This window comes from Amphibalanus amphitrite, unplaced genomic scaffold (genome assembly GCF_019059575.1).
Source record: "Amphibalanus amphitrite isolate SeventyFive unplaced genomic scaffold, NRLGWU_Aamphi_draft 001072F_arrow, whole genome shotgun sequence".
Classification (NCBI taxonomy): domain Eukaryota; kingdom Metazoa; phylum Arthropoda; class Thecostraca; order Balanomorpha; family Balanidae; genus Amphibalanus; species Amphibalanus amphitrite.
This window is the reverse complement of record NW_024882566.1, coordinates 180,888-199,450: the sequence shown is the minus strand read 5'-3', so window position 1 is coordinate 199,450 and position 18,563 is coordinate 180,888. Positions and strand designations below refer to the sequence as shown.

Below are 18,563 nucleotides of genomic sequence, written 5' to 3'. Positions count from 1 at the left end.
CAAGCCAATGGGAAGCATCCTTTCGCCCTTTCGTACGTACAGGGCTTCAACTCTCGCTCGCTCGTTCTTCGCCCAAGCGTTTTAGTGGTAAATATTGCACAGCGATTAGCCAACGCCACTCTGGGACTTTTGGATTTTCTTTTGCATTTGTCCTGCTGAGGGGAGTGAGGAGTGTGGTGGTGGGGGGGGGGGGGGTGCGTCAACTCGACTCCTGCGACCGCAGCGACTCATGATAAGCGGCGTTCAAACCATGGCGTCAAAAATCATCAAGAAAGCATTTAGTCTCTTTTGTGTCGGGTCAAAGGTCTGGTCATCGAAGGTCAAATTTCGCTTACTTCAACTTTTTCACTAATCGTATACCTTGAGAAGCAACAATAAAGCTGCAGAAAAGTGCATTCGATAGCTTTTCTGAAACACTTCGTAGGAAACGTCTTCACTCACATTTGGCCTAAGATCAATGGTTCAGTCTCCGATGGAAAGTAAATACAGTTCTTCAATCGTGATTTTTTTTTCATTTTAAGTACCTGTGCTCCACATTTAAGTATTCCTATGCACGCCTTTTGGATCTCCCCATGATAAAATTCATGTCTAACGACTACGCCTATCAAAAATGCACAGAACCTATAAAGAAGGAGACATTACGCCTTGTAACAAATGCCGTAGGTAGCATCATAGATAGAAAAAAGAAGTTCCGACTCGCATTCTCACCGGAACATGTGGAACGAGCCATGTAGCGTTCGGTGTTCTGTTGAGAGCTGACGACGGCCGGACCGCGGCAGTCGCCAGAGAACAGCTGGCACGTTCCGTCATCGGGTCCGTAGATAAAGCCGCTGCACTCTTCAGGAGTAGCTCCCTCGCAAAGGAGACCGCAGTCGATCTCCGATTCAGCAGAGAGTATTTGCACAGCCGGACCGTGGAGGGACACCGGGTCCAGCCAGCGGTACCGGCCCGCGGCCGCTGACGTCACCAGGAGCAGCAGCAGTACCGCTCCCGGCCGGGCCATGGCTGCGAGTGGGTCACTTCCACGCAGTGCGGTCAATGGGACTGGTATCGCTTCATCACCACTGCCACCGTTCTAGTGGACTCAAGACTATGTTATGGCTCGCTGACGCACGGTCGGTACCTCCTGCTCATAAATCATAGTTATATCTCTAATCTCGTAAACGGTGAAGCGCAATTCCAGGAGTAGATTGCAAATGCTGATTAGAGGTGGCAAAATGTGGACCCGGGGACCCGGTCTATGGAACCGGTCTGGACCCGGATGGGTCCAGACCGGGTCCCCCAAAATATTTGGCCGGGTCCAACCGGGTCCTATCATTTCCCTGTGCTTTATGGTAAATATTAAATTAATAATTTAATATCTTTTATGCTTTGGCAAACATAGTCATAGTTGTTGCAGTTTCCAGTTCATAAGTCCCAATTCCACTTTTGAATTTTAATATTCCTGCAGATTGGGCTACCTATTCTATAGCATACTGGTCAGTCTTGCTTCAATTTCTTATCTTGTCACCTACAACAGAATAAACAAGTTCTAAGTGCTAGCAATCCAGAAAACATTTCACCTAATGTTTGTACAGATCACTTCCATTCAGTTTGCTGTACAAAACCTAGCAATATTTTGAGCTGTAGAAATCAAATACCAATAACATATGTAGGTAAGTAGGCATGACTGAAATCCATTTATAAATGGACACAAATCCAATTGAAGCAAGGCTGACCAGTGGCATTCTCACCTGCCTTTTCAAAGACATTGACATACCAAAGTCACTATGCCCACCGGAAATCAGAGTTCATGTTTGATATTCAAATGCATTTCATAACTCAAACAGCTTTGAAATTATTTCTATCACGGCCAGAAGACAACTCATAAAACCAACATGCCCTTCAATAAATCCATAAAGCTAAAAATGAATCTAAGGTATTCTCCAGAAACCGTAGTATTGATCAGATTTTTAGCCAACTGGCGCCGCATGGTGGCGCTAGCAGAGCGTGTTATACATATAGCGCTCTTCTAGCGCCATCATACGGCAGCAGCTGGCAAAAAACTTAGTCAATACCAATGCCCTTCTCCAAGGCCAATGATTCCGTGTTGATGTGAAAATGGCGCATTTGAGCGTCATACATGCTATATGCTATACCTTACGAACGCTAATCTACTGCATAAAGGTTACAATTTTGGAACACGTTTGGGAAGAAATCAAGTAAGTCTCAGAACCCTTGGTATTTATTCTATATCTAAGTACTAACAGAAAAATGTGGTTTGTTTTCTACGTTAATAAATTGGCACTTAAGTCATGATCGCAACCTTGCAGTACTTAAAAGTTAACCCGCGCCCTGCTGGGGGTCCTGGGTTTCCACGCCCTGCTGGGGGGGGGGTGTTTGAACACCCCCCCTTGTAACTCGGCTCCTGGGCCACGTAGCGATACGCGGAAGGCGGCGTTCGAAAGAGCGTAAAAAATAATGACGAAATCACTTCGGTCAATTTTTTGGTCAGGTCAAAGGTCAGGTCACCAGAGGTCATTGAAGGCAAAATTTCGCCGATTTCCAGGTCGAATGTCGAAAATTTCCAAGAAGCCAACGCATAACTCGGGAACCAATAGAGCTACAGCGCCGCGAAAAAGCGCATTCGATAGCCCTTTTAACGCCCTTTCTGAGTAATTCCCTCAGATTTGACCTAACGTCAACGGTTTTGCCTGCAGGGGGCAAAAACTGCAAAAATAGCCGATTTTTTCGAAAACAGTTTTTCTGCAATAACTTTTGACCCAAGCCTTGTACGAGCTTACTTTTACCGGCATCGTGTTCCTCTCGTCAAGACGCATCGAATGAACTATAACTTGACCTTGAAAGGTCAACTTGAAAATTTGACCTCAGGTCAAGGTCATGACCTGACCGGAAAGGGTCATGTTGCATATCAGTCGATCCGTATCGTCGAGCTGAACACATCTAAGGCGTTTTCATCGCTCTAGCATGCCTCTATCAAAAGTTATTTGCGAAAAACTGTTGGATACCATTCGTGACCTAAGATGACCTCAGGGCATAAACAAGGGTCACGGACACCATTTTCAAGTTCAGTGTGTCTAAACCATTTGTAATTCGGTGTTTGGGAGTGTTTATAATGTCTTTCATCCAAAAGAGGCGCATTTCAATTTTCTCCCATTGACTTATAATGGGGAGGTCGCAAAATTGACCTGACCTTAGGTCATCGATATCAAAATTCTGAGATATACATTTTGTACATGCTATTGCTCTTAGCAATCGCTGAAAGTTTCAAAGCGATCGGTCACTCGGTGTAGCTATGACAGACATTGAAACTTTTTATGAGGTGAGGTCACTTCAAGTGACCTGGTGACCTGACCTTGAATGACCTTGGTCTGAAATTTTTACAACATGTGTAGAATTGATGTATGGTAAGGTGTACCAAAAACGGCGGCGCTCCGCGCCGCCGTTTTTGAGATATTCGCGAAAAACCACAAGGGGGGGTGTTCAAACACCCCCCCCCCCAGCAGGGCGCGGGTTAATTGCCATTTGCCATTATGATTTTGCAGTACTTTAACCCCAACAAAATTTTGTAGTGATTTAACGCCTGTTTTGTCCTTGCATTGCTATCGTGTCGACATTTCTGGCGGACCTCACAAAGTTTTGATGTTTCTATTTTGATTTTGAATGTTTTCTCGTTTGGGGCCTTGGATAGTTGATAATATTTGTAAGGACTAATGAATTAATTCTAAAAACGAATATCTTTTACCAAGAATATTAGAAAAGGTATGTATCAGTATGTTATCTTGTTCCATGATGATGTTAGGTTCTGATTCTGGTGAAGGCAGGCTGCTCCATGGATCCCCAGTTCACATTTTTAGCAGCTGTAGTAAAAGTGACTTAGGTTAGCATGAAATTCATTGGTCTACTTACTTCTTATATTCTTAAATATGACCTGCATCTGGTTCTAAAATACAAACTGTGAAGCGAAGTGAAATGACCATGGCATGAGTTTTTTACTTTGCAACACAAGTATGCCCAATTGGAAAGAAACTATTTTCTTCTTGGTATGCCTACAACTGTACACAATTTTCATAATGAATTTCGGGAACGGGTCCATCTGGTTCCAACGCTGACTTAGACCGGGTCTGACCGGTTCCAGAAATGTGCCAGTCAGACCGGGTCCGGGTCCGGGTCCCAAAATTTTCCAGTTTTGCCACCTCTAATGCTGATGTTTTGCATCTTGCTAGGCAAAACGTCAAGTGCACGTCATACTGTAATAGTATAAGTATATTGTAAGTAATGGCACATCGTGTTATCAAAGAAGGTTTGATTTAACCCGGCAGTTGCTGGGGTATTTCGCCACCCACCGTTTGCTGGGGGGGGGGGGGACCGTTAAACGCCCCCAGCCGATAACTCGAGAACCAATAGGCGCAGCGAAACGCACGAGGCGGCAAACGAAAGAACGCGACGAGACGCTTCAGATGAGTACTTTAAAGTTGAATTTTGAGGTCACAGGTCAGGTCAAGGTCAGGTCAAACACCTGAAATCGGGCTTTCAGTAGCATGGACTTCAGGACTTCGCAATGGGCGCCTCTCGTCACAAACTCTGTCAAAACGGTGCACAATCCATCATATAGGGCCTACAAGAGTGCCAGCTCCATGCAGGGGTCAGTCAAGCATAGGTCAGGGTCAAGGTCAGGTCAACCGGGCAGGCACATATCCCCGAAAATAAAAACTGATATTCGCAGCCTGCGACACATGTTTTATGTGTAATTTGGGGCGTAGAACACGATGGTGACATTCATTTTATCATATGTGTACGTGTTTGGCTAAAAAGTTCAATTTAAGAAATTCATGTTGATGGTCGTGAAGTAGTCACGAGAAATTGCCAAGATTCAGTTCAAGATTTTGGAAAATGCGGAACAATAATCAATAATCGAAGATAGCCATTTGATTCTTCATGGTATTGGCAGTCTAATGGCGTTTACGGCATGTCTATATGTCTATTCTGTGATTTTATATGATTTTTTGAACATATGCCGTTTTTGGTCGAAAACTCAGAAATCATGACGTCACTAAAACCTCGTTTTCTCAAAAATTTTCCGACCGATTATTTTTGAAACTTTGTCACAATAAACTTCAATCAATTCCCTACAGGTACCCAAAATTTGGCGCGCCTGCGGCGCGCCGTTTTTATGCTATGGCCCGGCGAAAAAAGTGGGGGCGTTTAACGCCCCCCCCCCCAGCAACTCGCGGGTTAAAAGATGCACTGGGGAATCCAAAACTAGGGGACATTGGTGACATCCCCCCTCCCCCAGGCAGTGTCCCGAATTGACAAATGATAAGTATAAAAAACTGAATAGCTTTTTACAGAAAAAGTTCAGTTTGAACAACACATCAGCACGTAAGCAAGCGACATGCGAATTTTCTTTTTAAAGGGACTATCCCACCTTTAACATGGGGTTTGAGTTGAGATAGCCAAGTTTGCGGCGAGGTTCAGAAACCACTATCTATCTAGGTTGCAACCCCCGCGGCCTCTTGGTGTTGAAGAAATTCGTTCCCTTCATTTGAAAATGGGCCTTATGCAAGGCCCTATCTTCAACATGGAGCGACCGTTAGTGAGACGTCACCTCGTTTAGTCATTCTGAGTTAAATGGGTTTGTTCGTTGAAAAATCGCATAAAACTTGGTCTGAACTTTGTTGTGGTGCCTACAGAGTAAAAAGAATCAGCTTTATGACACTTGTGGCCTGGGGAAGGAGGTAATTTTGGGCTGTGACGTCACATATTTGAAAGTTTGTGTTTGGAATATGGGAAGCCTAAGATGTTTAACGAAAAATAAATGCCAGAACCGTGTTCCTGGTCATCCAATCTATAAAGTCGGGCACAATTTAACTGGTTTTAACAACATTTTAGAAGGTGGGATAGTCCCTTTAAATTGGATTTAGGGAGCAGAAGCGCGGGAACCGTGGAAGGCAGTAGGCTTGCCGTCACACTCTTCAGGGTCATGGGGCGCTGCCCCCACAACGTTCACGCAGGTTCATAGCGGAGCGCGAGATCTAATTTCAACTAACGAGGGAGCCCAACCTTTATCGGCTTACCTGTATGCATTTGACTGTAGCGATGGTGCTGACCTTTCTGTATGTAAAACAAAACAACCAATAACAACACCCCAATTTTGCCAGCTTCAGTCCAAACGTGAGAAGCTCATGACCTATGCTCATGACTTTTCGAACCCCGGATGTTGCCTTGCCATCTGCCCGCCGGCTACGCAATTACGCATCTCGTTTCTGCGTGCTGATTGGTCGGAAGGCCAGGCGCCAGCCGTCTCCGAGGGGGGAGGGGAGGGAAGGGAGCATCTATGACCGTGGAAGGGAGGCTGGCGGTGACCGCGGCCGGCCGGCGTCGTATCAAGCTTGATACGACGCCGGCCTGGAGCTGTCTTGTTCACTTTTGAAAAAGACAGCTCCAGTTACTGGTCGCATTTTGCGTGGTCTGTTAGTTTTGTGTTAGTTGAGCTCTGAGGGTCGGTGAGGTGGTACGAGTGCCAGCGGTGGTTTGTATATTGAAGAGTGCTCAGTGCATCGATCGTGAGTTGTTGCGGGTGCTTTCCAACAGTGTTGTGTTTGTAACTCCACCTGACAGAAAACCGCGGAACTACTAACACTGGGACGAAACATAGGGTCTGTTCCAGTCGCACTTCCTAACACCTCTAAACTTAACTCCTTCCAGATTGCTTCCTTGTTCCAGTGGCAACTCTAGCCCCTACAAAGCCAAGGAGGGCCCTGCTCCAACCTCCTCTTTCTTGCTCTTGGAGGAGTTTAGAGGTGTTAGGAAGTGCGACTGGAACAGACTCATAGGGTTTGTTCCAGTCGCACTTCCTAACACCTCTTAACTCCTCCAAGATTGCTTCCCTGTTCCAGTGGCAGCTCTAGCCCCTACAAACTTAGGAGGGCACCTGCTCCAACCTCCTCTATCTTGCTCAGTGTTAAGAGGTGTCAGGAAGTGGCGAGTAGAAGAGACCCATACTCGTCCGGTGGCGCCATCTGTGAACGAAGTGCTGCCACCTGACGGACAGCTGCGTACAACATGGAATTCCAAGCTTGCACTGGACGCAGGGACTACCGTTCTATGCTGCCACATAGGTAGGGCTTAGAAGACAGATGACGTCATAGGGCGTCAAGGTTTTGTCGGTACTTAAGACATTGCTCTGAAGCAAATAATCTTTTTAGTGCTCTAGGGCGCCCAAAGGTCTCAAACCGCCTTAGAGCATAGGCGGCGGAACGGGGGGGGGGGGGGCGGCACCGGGGCACCGTGCCCCCTTTGATTTTGGCATTTTAACATTAGCCCTATGGACGTTGCATGGAAAGAATAGGACCAAAAGTCGGCAGTGCCCCCCCCCCCTTAATTGAAGGTGTTCCGCCGCTACTGCCTTAGAGGCTAAAACCCTCAAAGGTAAATATTGGCGAAGACTGGCAGACACCCGCTGACGTCATCTTGTCAAGGCCATCGATGCAAACAAACGGCTTATCATTCTACCTCCTATACTGATACACGGCCTTGGATGGACGTACGACATACATAAACTGAATTGAAACAATCTTTCAACGTTCACCTCCGAGAACAGAGGCCAGTTTTACCAACAGAAAAATAGCAGCCCGGCGCAATTTTTCTGTCAAAAACCAGCCGACGAGTTTCACCAACCAGGCGAAAAAATATCCGCCGGCGTAAAAAAATATCAGCCAGAAAAATAGCCAATGAGTTTCACCAACGGCAAATGCGGCATTAATGGAGTGTTACTTTGCGCCATTATTTGTAGAAAAACAGCCCAAAAAATAGACGGGCGACCCCGTCTATTTTTTTGATGTTGTGTTGGAACAATTGCCCTCATTTGTTACTGATTATCGTGATTTGCGCTTCCCAGTTGATATAATAATTTAGTATCATTCATGGCCAATTTGTAAAGCATCTGGGCTTCAAGATTAGAAGAGGAATACTGATGATATTGCGTAAAGAAAGAGCCTTTGTCACCAGTCAGGACCAAAAGGAACCAACAAGACTGGTGTTTGGTGTTGTGTTAGTTTTTTCGTTTATATTATCTTTTTGCTACAAGCACCCAACAGCAAGATGATAGCACATTATTAACTAGTGGTCGGCTTACAAGTTCATTGCTCGTGCGAGTCGCACGGAAGTGGAAAATAATGATGGAAGATCATTTTCGAAAATTGAAGGTGCTTGAACAAATGCTGGAAGGAGAGGCAGAGAGGGTAGGCTCATTGGACTCAAGATTTTAAATAAATATGTCACTGTTTTCACATATTCAGCTACATTTGACAATGCAAGGTGCCAACTACTGATACCACTACTACTTTTGGGTGGAACTTACTTGAGCTGTGCGGAATAGGGAAGGTGCAATTGACATGGCTAAGACCAAAATGGCAAGATTTTCAAGATCAATGACAGTAAATTAAAAAAAAAAGAAATTGAATAGCATGAAAGAAATGTATAAAGGCTTGTTTTTGAAGCCAAACGTGCAAAGTTTGCATGGTTGCGAACCCGAACAAACTTGCTGTCATAAGATTGTGCCACTGAGCTCAGCAAGTCATGCTGCCAATATTGAAGGAAAAGAAAATAATGTAATGTTGTAAGATGTAAATGAATCCATAACTGTTGTGTGTGCACTGTGCTGATATTGAATGCATGTGTATCTTGCATGCATGAGTCATGCAGGGATCATGTTAAAACTGGCTGTAAGTAGGTATTGTGAGTAGTTTTGCAAAATTGTGGAGGCACCAGGCAAATTGCGGCCGAAATGTTATTTGTTCACCTCAGCGCTGAAATTTCTGCTCACAGAGTTTTCAGATCATGCGCCGAAATGTTCATGCAGCCCATCCGTTACACTGGTCATGTTGACAGTGACAAGGTTTTTTTTCCCAGTCTCATGTTGAAATACAATAATAATTCACTTAGCTTGATTTTAGCTTATGTTTTTCATGCCAGTTCCTAGAATAAAGCAGCCAATATTTTCTGTCATGTGAGAAATATAATAACAATATGCACAATTGCAGGCTGTGGCATGTTCTGAGGTTTTTCCTTGTTTATTGCTGAGGTTTTTCCAGTCTCTGCTGCAAAAACGGTGATGAATCCACCATCGTCCGACGGTTTCGATGACGCCAATCATCGGCGAGTGTTGCTGTGATGGCCGACCTGACTGAGCGCACAGCGGCAGCCGCCGTCGCCAATAACGACAGTGAGGACACCTCCGAGTCGGACGGAGACGCCGCCGCTGACGACTTCACCGTGCTGGACGAGGTGGAGCGCTCGAGCCGACAGACTGTGCACCGCGTGCGCTGCCCGACTGGCTGGCGCACCTGCAGCCGATTGGCGACCGGCGGCCGGCGCCGGGCAATCTGCCGGCGCTCTGCCCCGAGCTGCGCGCCCGGCTGGCCGCCGAGGGCATCGAACAGGTGTTCCTGGTGCAGGTGACCGTGCTGCCCGAGCTGCTGGCGGCCGCAGAGTCGCCACTGCCACCGGCCGACCTCTGAGTCTCGGCGCCGGCCGGCCGCTCGGTGCCCGCCGTGTTCCGCCAGTACGACGCCAACACGCCGCTCTGCGTCCAGCTGCTGGGTGGAGACACAGTGGCACGAGGGGGCGCCAACTGGTGGCGGTGGGGCCGCGCGGCCCGGCCTCCCTGGCTGATCGTGGTGAGCACTCCCGGCTGGCTGATGGATCACATAACCAGCGCCGAGGGCTTCTCGCTACCGCACCTGCGCTACCTGGTGATCGACGAAGCCGACCGGGTGATCGAGACGGCCGAGACGGGCTGGCTGAAAGCGGTGGAGCGGGTGGCGGCGGCCACGGCCCGCCGCCCTGCATCGCCGGCCGGCTGACGGCCGCCGCCGTCTGCGCGCCTCACCTGCCGCTTCAGAAGCTGCCATTCTTGGCCACCCTGTCACAGAACCCGGAGGCCGGAGAAGCTGGAGCGAATGTCGCTGTTCCAGCCGCGACTGCTGGTGGTCGGCACGGCGGCCGCCGCCGTCGCACTGCCCGGTCAGTTCGTCGGCAGGTTCACCACGCCGGCCGAGCTGAGCGAGTCCTTCAATGTGGTGGCGCCGCAGCCGCTGAAGCCGCTGCTGATGCACCATTTGCTCCGACAGCCCGACTGGCGACGCTCGCTCGTGTTGGTCAACTGGAACGAGGTGGCGCACCAGCTGGAGCTACCGCTGTCTGTGCTGGGCGCGCGCGTGACTGAGTTCTGTGGGGTAGTGCCGGCGAGCCGGCGGCGGCGCGCGCTAGCTGAGATGGCCGCGCTGGTGTGCTCGAGGCTATAGCGCGCGGTATTGACGTGGACGCCGTGGACGCGGTCGTGTCGTACGACATCCCGGCGCTGTTGAAGACGTACACTGCGTGCGTCGGACGGCGCGCATCCGCCGGGCCGGCCAGGCGGTCAAGCTAATGTTGGAGCGGCAGCGCAGCAATTTCCAGCGGCTGATGGTGCAGGCGGGCGGCCGGGTGCGGGAGACGCTGGCGCTGCTGGACGAGCTACGAGCTGCGCCAGTACGAGGCGACCTACGTCAGTGGATTTCCACACTAGCTTTTAGTGGATCGCTGTTGTTTTTTATGCTCATTGCTCATGATTTATTTACATTTTAGAAATATTGCAATGAAATAGATGTATGCCTTGTCATCAGCCTAGAAAACTTAAAGTAAGTAAAGCGTTTTAGTTGCATAATGTATGTTTGTTCATGAACATGGATTTAACATGTCCTAACTCCCAAACATTTCGATATTAGACCCGAGTTACAAACCAATCGAAAGGCTTAGACGATCATTTGGGGCGTAGCCAGACGGCTCGGCTGGGTGTGAAAGCCGGCGACCAAGGTGGTGACCACCCGATCATAATGCACAGCGGTCTCCGTCGGACGATTGTGTCCGCGCGCAACGAATGATCTGGGCATACGCAGAGGAGTTCGGCAGGACTCTCCACTGAGCGGTACTGGGCGCAGTCGAACGACGGTCGACGACGCTAGCGCAGGTATTGTTAATTTGTTACGACTTACGATCCGGACCAGTGTAGCGGGCCCGGAGCAAATATTCTTTGCTGTGTGGCGTTCCTTCTTCTCGACCGGGCCCGGCAAACGGGGCCTGCATATCGGCTAAAACCACCTAGCCGGGCAGTCTGACCTCCACCTCGCCGAAGCGGAGCGAGCGACCACCCTCAGCCCTGCAATGACCGCGGTGCAGCAGTTAATCTGGGTAGGTATTTTCCTAAGGTAAGACACTTGCCTTTGCACAATGCTTTACATATATAGGCTAGGCCTTGGCGAGTTCGTTAGCCCTCTTACTCCCGCTAGAAGGTGCTAATGCAGTGCACGCGAAGCCGCCTCGTAGCACCGCAGTTCAACTTCAATCGCTCGGCAGCGGAACTGTCCGTCGTCCGTCCAGCTTCAGGTGGCGTCTCTGGGAGCAATGCTGACCGCTTATTTGCCGCTCTTTTGAAAGCTAGGAAAGAGGTGCGGCTCCCGGATCTGTCGGGAGCGGGACTCATAGGCGGCGGAACGGGTAGGGCACCGGGGCACCGTGCCCCCCTTTGATTTTGACATTTTAATATAAGCCCTATGGGCGTTGCATCGAAAGAATGGGACCAAAAGTCGGCAGTGACCCCTTAATTGAAGGTGTTCCGCTGCCACTGGAGTGGGTCTCATCTAGTCCCCACCACATAGCTGGAGGTCCACACATTGCGTTCTCGGTCTACACGATGAGTTTCTACAAGGTGCGACTAAAAACAGACAAAAAGGTACATAACAAGTTAAAGGTATTGTAAAAATTAATATAATAGGCTGACAGGAAAAAAGATCCATCTTAAATTTGCCTTAAATGCAAGCTTCCTTACGTCACCTTTATGAATGACGTGCCTACGTTTACAATTTGGTAGTTTTGTATTGTATTGGCTTTTGCTGGGCACCAGATATAGATATGAATGTTTATAATGCTCTACTTTGTTTTTATTACTCTTGAAAATAATGTAATAATTTACGATTATAATATTTCGAAATGTATATAGCATTTGCATTAGAAATCACGCTTCAATTTGATTGAAAACATGCTTTAAATGATTTATTAATCTCCTTGACATATCGTAATTTGATATCGTAACAGAATATCAGCTGACTACCGGCGACAAATAATTTCCGTCCGAAGTCGGCTGGAATTTTTTGTTTGTGAAACTCGTGGCTGTGTGGCGTCTATTTTTTCGGCTGGATATTTTATTTCGGCGGCCGGCTGGTATTTTTTGGTAAAACTGGCCTCAGTTGTTTTTTTTTAGGGGAGACATTTTGAACATGTGCCAATCGCACATCGTCCAAATTTGACGGTTTTTTCTTTCCCGCAGTTAAAGAAAACAAATTGATATTAGCTTCACAAGGATTATGCGCCACTTCATGATGCATCGTGTATCCCAATAGTGTTTCTGTTATATAACTGCATGCAGTGACATCCCATTTTTGTACATATTCAAACGTGTGCCGCGCGGCAACGTACTGGCTTTCGGTACTCACCAGAAGTGGAGTATTCCGCCCTTATCTTTGCTCAGTTGTGCTGGCTGGTCCGGGCTGCCTTGTCGAAGGCTCGGACATACCTTTGATCATTGGTTTTAAACACTACACCTTTGGGCAGCACCCGCGACAGCGTGTCACGATCCATGCACTGATCACTCTTCAATTTACAAACCACCGCTCACCCTACCGGCACCGACCCTCAGAGCTCAACTAACAGACCACGCAGAAATGCGACCAGTAACTGGTGAGCTGCTTCATTCACGTGATACGACGCCGGCCGGCCGCGGTCACCGCCAGCCTCTCCCTCCCCTCCCCCCTCGGAGACGGTCAGCAGTCTGACCAATCATCACGCAGAAACGAGATGCGTATTGCGTAGCCGGCGGGCAGATGGCACGGCAACGCCCGGGGTTGGAAAGGTCATGAACTTCTCACGGCTGGACTGGGGCCGGCAAGACTGAGGCGTTTTGTTGGTGTGCTTTGTCTTACATTTAGAGAAAGGTCAGAGCTGTCATTACCGTCTCATATAAACCGATTGATATTGCGTGGGCTATAACATAACGATATTACTAAAACACAAGTTGCTCAACTTTCATATATCTATTGATGTTGAAAGAGGTCCGTTGGAGAGAGGTCCGATTAAATAAAAAAAAAAATATGAATAAAATGTGCTGATCGAACAAAGACACATACCAAACCAAGTCATAACCAGGCGATCGGGACTGTGTCCGTAAAACAAATCCAGGGGGGGCAGGGGTGAAGGAAAAGTAGCATTTCAACAGGCATTCATTGGTCAATGGTAAGGTCATTTGTCGATACTGGAAAAAAATGGTTGAATGTCAAGTTTGTGTACCGACTGACGCTGTTGATGCAGTGACAGGCGGCTCAGGCGCTGGCATTGTCACCTTTAGCTACAGTCATACGTCATAGTGTGTGCCACTGTTCTACTAGTGCGGTTGACGGCCAGGAAAGGACAAGGAGTAAGGTAAAACAAATCAAGCCTTATCCCTCGCATGTGTGCGGCGTTTTCCAGCTTCTAATGTGTAGGGGGGGGGGGGTCGGTTGGACCCCCCCCTTGCCGTTTGGCCCCTGATCGAGCTAGAGCTTCGCGGAAAAAACGAGCGTGTTGCCCGTGACGAGAGGAAGCCGATGATACCCAATTTTAAGGTCCTAGGTCATTGGTTGACCTTCCAGGTCAGGTCAATGACCCAAGGTCGGGAAAATCGGGACCTGTTAGAAAGTCGTAAAGTGTGGCTGCTAAGGGGTTTTTCGGGGTGCTGATCACGAATATCGTGTTTGTTTTGATCACAGATGATGTCTTTAAGCATTTAGACCAGGTCGGGTCAGGTCAGGTCAGGTCAACCAGTAGGCGTCGTGACGGGTATTAGTATTACGTGTCAACCGCCTCTGACAGCTTCGTAACATGTTATTAAGTCACCAAAACTACTTCGTAAATGTTCAAATGGTTGCTAAATTCGAATTCAGCTCCAAAAACTAGCCTAGAAACATGTAAAACTCGAAAAAGTGAACCGAGGTCACCAAAGGTCAATGACCTGACCTGACCTTCAGGTGACCTTGACACCCACCCTAATGCATGGGAGCAACATCAAATCACATGTTTGAACGTTTGAAACCACGAAAAGCTTGCAAACGCGCGGCTAATGCGAGCCGACATACGCGGAATCGCGATTCCGGCCAAACATGGTCTCGGAAAAGAGGTCACAGGTCAAAGGTCATTGGGGTCAGGGTCATGAAATTTTCAGGGTAGGTGTAAAATTGATCAATGCGAGGGTACTGAAAGTTTCGTCGCGATCGGCCGCTTTTTACGCGAGTTATTCGCGAAAAACCATGGGGGGGGGTCCATCCGACCCCCCCCCCTACACATGCGAGGGTTATGATCGTAGCTAAGTTGGAACGGCGGACCATCAACAACACACATTGACCCAGGTCGGGTCAAACACCATCAGCTGTAACGGAACTGACGACTCCAACTAGTGGGAAACCTTACAGCTACATATTGTCACCCTCCTTATTAGAGGTGGCAAAAAGTGGAAATTTTGGGAACCATGGGCTCGAACCAGACCCGTCTGAACATATCTGGAACCAGTCGGACCCGGTCTAGGTTTGAATCGGAACCAGTTGGACCCGTTTCCCAAAGTTCAATCGAAACAAACTATTTGTAGGTATCATAAGTTGCATCATGTTAAAGTCTTTTTCCCACTGGAAATACTTTGAGCTACAGTGTGTAAAGAAACATACACGAGCAAAGGTTTTCTTTCCATTCACTTCATATTTTGCAATCAGGTGAAGTGCGAAAGATGTATGGTTTATGGTAGGACCCGGGTTGGACCCGTCAGAAAGTTTCCAGGAACCGGTTTAGACCCATATGGGTCCAAACCGGTTCTTAGTTTGGACCAGGACCGGGTCCTTGGGTCCACATTTTGCCACCTCTACTTCTTAATGTGCCTGTCTGCCGACACCCCTCCCCTCCCTCCTCCCACTGTCGTCTCGTCTCCGTTCCACACCCCTCCCGTCCCCTCTCCTCGTCTACCCCCACTTCTCGTATTCACCGGCCGCAGCGGACGAGATGAAGTCACATGATCAGAGATGGCTCTGGTTTCCATGCAAAGGACTGAGGAGCAGGGAGGCACTGCGCAGTAGAGGGACAGTGTTGACGGATCGAGCCCTGTCGGGGGTGTAAGAGGTAGGATAATAAATATGTGGCCCATCAACGGCCACCGTCCTGAAATGTTGCAAAATGCAAGTTAGCAGGTTATCTTGCATGAAAAAGGTAACTACCGTTTGATTTGTTTAAAATCACAATCCTCTACCTCTAGCTCACTTTCCTCCAACCTTGCTCCTACAAACACCACTGGGCACCGGCCAAGAAAATCGCAGCTTCAACTTCGAAACATTGTTTTCATCTCACCGATGCATTGCGCGTTGAGGGTACACCCTCTGACACAGCGCGCCGCCCGGCCGTCATCTGGCAGCGCTCCTGGTGGCGGTGCCAGCGACTGCGGTGGGCGGTGGTCATGCGCCGTTCGCCAGTCGAGGTCTCCGTGTGGTGGTGCGAGGGCGTGCAGTGCACGAGCAGGGTGTGAGGTGTGCTTTTACCAGGTGTGTTCAGGATTTTGCGACGATACTGCTAAGGATTGATACACGTGGCCATGTGGAGCAAAAAACAGGTGAGTTCACGCTCATTTTGACGGTGAAAAGCGTTCAGGAGTGTGACAAGGTCGAACCAAACCAACCAGATACGTACTTTCTCTCCTCTCGAGAACGTGAGGCTGGGAGTCGTGAAACGAACGCTGAAAGCTAATTCTTTCATTGCATTCTCCTATGTACAATGCAATGATAGCACTAGCAATTGGCGATTTAGAAAGAACAAAATACAAGACGATAAACTACTTCTACGATAATGATCTAAGACTATATTTGTCCGCAACATGGCCTTGTGGCCGTTAAATCGTGAGTTTCGTGCTTGCTCTTCCAAGAAAGATTTTGTGAACAAATATCTCACGGCACGTGGTGGATCCCATGATGATCAATAGGCAGAAATAGACGATGACCGGTTCTACTCATCCTCCTATGACCATCCTTCCATCCTCTGGCGCCTGTGACGTAAAATTAAAGTCTTTAACTGATAAAAGGCTAAGCATTGCATCCACTGGATGGAGCCGACCACAGAAGAAGAAGAAGAAGAAGAAGAGGACCTTTCCTTTAGCTCCTCCATTATCTACCGGGTGATCATTTTTGAATGATACAAAAACATTTGTTAATATCAGCCATGTGTTAAGCTGGATAGTTAAACCAAACACACCCATCGAACACGTACGGTGGGACATTTTATCTGGAACACACAGTCAGTAATTAATGTCAATAGCCAGCTTAGAGGAGGTGCCCAAAGTATGCACCCCTCGCGGACCGCCGACCAGCTGGGCTCCGCCCGATGCCGGGTTTGTCTGACCATTTTCTGCTGATTATCGCCGTCCCATGCTCCGGGTAAAGTTTCCTTCTACCACTATTAGATGTGCAATTGTCTTCGGCTCACATCTGACCACACCTGTCATTAGGTGAGGACAGACACTCAAGTACAGTCACGAGAAGTCCGGGCTGTAAGACGGGCGGTCGTGCTCGCTTATTCGCAAGCTGCAGGCGTACCAGCTGTAGGGCTTGGGAACTCAATGACAAGCGCGGATGTGTGTGGAGAAGCACACTCTTGTTGAAAAGAGTGTCGGAGACGCGTGAATTAGTCATACAAAGCCGGCCAAACGACAGGTTACAGCATTCTCTAGAAGGCCGTACCGTCCCCGGGTCCGCCAAACCAGTGACTCGAACGCACTTCCATCAACAATGTCCACTTCGGAATTTTTGTTATTCTTAGTGTCTCCGTGCACTCCAAGATCCTTTGCAGGTTCCAGGAAGCCCGTATAACCGTGCTATTGCCTTTGCACATGCGCCATGAACTAAAATTTGTTGTGTTGCAAAGCCATCCAGCTGAGATATTGTATCGTTACACTAAGATGTCCAAAAAGGGTATGCTATAAAACGGATGATATTTACCGTACCTATAGGACGGACTTGGACAATGTTGATAAAAAACAAAATGTCCAAATGTCCCTCATGTAAATCAGCACGTGAAATCAAAATATCTTGTCCTATCTTTGCACGTGGCGACTTTCTTTTTGTATCATTCAAAAATGATCACCCGGTAGGTATGCATGCTTCCTAAACAAAATTATGTCAATGTATCACACAAACCCAACAGGGACCTGAAATAACACAAACACGAACCGAAAAAGCTCATACCCGTCCATGATTTGTCAGAGACCGTACCTTTACATTTGCGAGAGAGTGAGCTTCATCAATTGAGTACTTGTGCCGTGACCTTTTCACCTCTGCTGACGCCTGGGTCACGCCCGTGGTTTGGAGCTCTCCCGAAGAGAAACGCCGCACGAATTTCGCCCGGGCAGTCAACAGATGCTCGAGAAAACGACGCCAGCCTTTGTGGCGAGGCATTGATGCTCAGCTCTGGAGGAATTCAGACGCCAGTCAGTTGTATCTCACATGACTGATAAATGACCAGCGGTAGAAATCAGGTTGCGGTATTCAGATGCATGGACATTTAGCGATGATAGATAGAAAATGCACTTCCACGGAAGCACTGTGCTATTTGTGCATTAAGATACGATTTCAGGACCATTGTAGTTCCTTGGAATTGGTACTGAAATTGGTATGTGATAAACCTGCTTGACATAATTATGCTATCAGAATCATGAGCCCAATATCCTTGAAGCTAAACGTACGAAAATTGCTGCAATTACACAGTTGCACGATTTTGAAAGCGGAAGGCATCAATATCAACCGCAAATGACTAAAACGCAGAAACATTCCGCTGCAGCAGGCGGAACCGCACAGTTCCCGGAAACACTAGATAGCAAGACATAGTACCTATACATTACCTATGTCGGCAGCCAATGTTCAAGATCTATGTATGTGGCATCAAAATCACCAATTACCTGACTTCGAGTTCGAAGTATTTGTTCACCTGACTGAATTGCGGCCCTAATGCAGAATTTGTCTTAAACAATTACCTTTTATTCTGGCGGGGCGGAGACGCGACCTGGAAGCGAACCTGGTTGGGAGCAATTCATTCGTACAGGCATGGCTTATGGTAGAACGAGGCAGAAACGCTTTCTGGCGAGTACCTGTTGTCGTATGTTGCATATGGTTATGTGTTTGGAGGGAACGAAATACCCATGCAATATTTAGTTGTAGATGCGATGGTAGGTTTTGACTCCGTTGTAATGTTGGTTGTAGTAGTTTTTAGCCAGTCAATTCAATGAGGGAGATATTTCATTGTTGCTGTACTTGGGATTGGGTCTGATTGAAACCGATATACCACAGAATACCGCCGATCCCCACGCTGTTCCACAATTCATTCTTCCCACCGATCAGTCGCAAATGACGCGCTACAGCTTGACACAATCTCGTCTCACTCATGTCAACACTCAATTGCCCTGAGGCCGT

At 48.0% G+C, this 18,563-nt stretch overlaps 1 protein-coding gene and 1 long non-coding RNA gene across 2 annotated transcripts in view; one reads left to right on the top strand and one right to left on the bottom strand.

Annotated features, from left to right (window-relative positions):
- LOC122369779 overlaps positions 1-12,779 on the bottom strand; it is a 50,006-nt gene extending 37,227 nt beyond the window's left edge. Inside the window, exon 1 of the long non-coding RNA XR_006254472.1 lies at positions 12,534-12,779. This is a non-coding gene — a long non-coding RNA (uncharacterized LOC122369779). The remainder of the gene's footprint in view (positions 1-12,533) is intronic.
- Positions 12,780-15,551: 2,772 nt separating this feature from the next.
- The window catches only part of LOC122369786 (mucin-17-like), a 70,067-nt gene continuing 67,055 nt past the window's right edge, over positions 15,552-18,563 (top strand). Inside the window, exon 1 of the mRNA XM_043344792.1 lies at positions 15,552-15,718. The gene's annotated coding sequence lies outside the window, so the exon portion shown is untranslated. The remainder of the gene's footprint in view (positions 15,719-18,563) is intronic.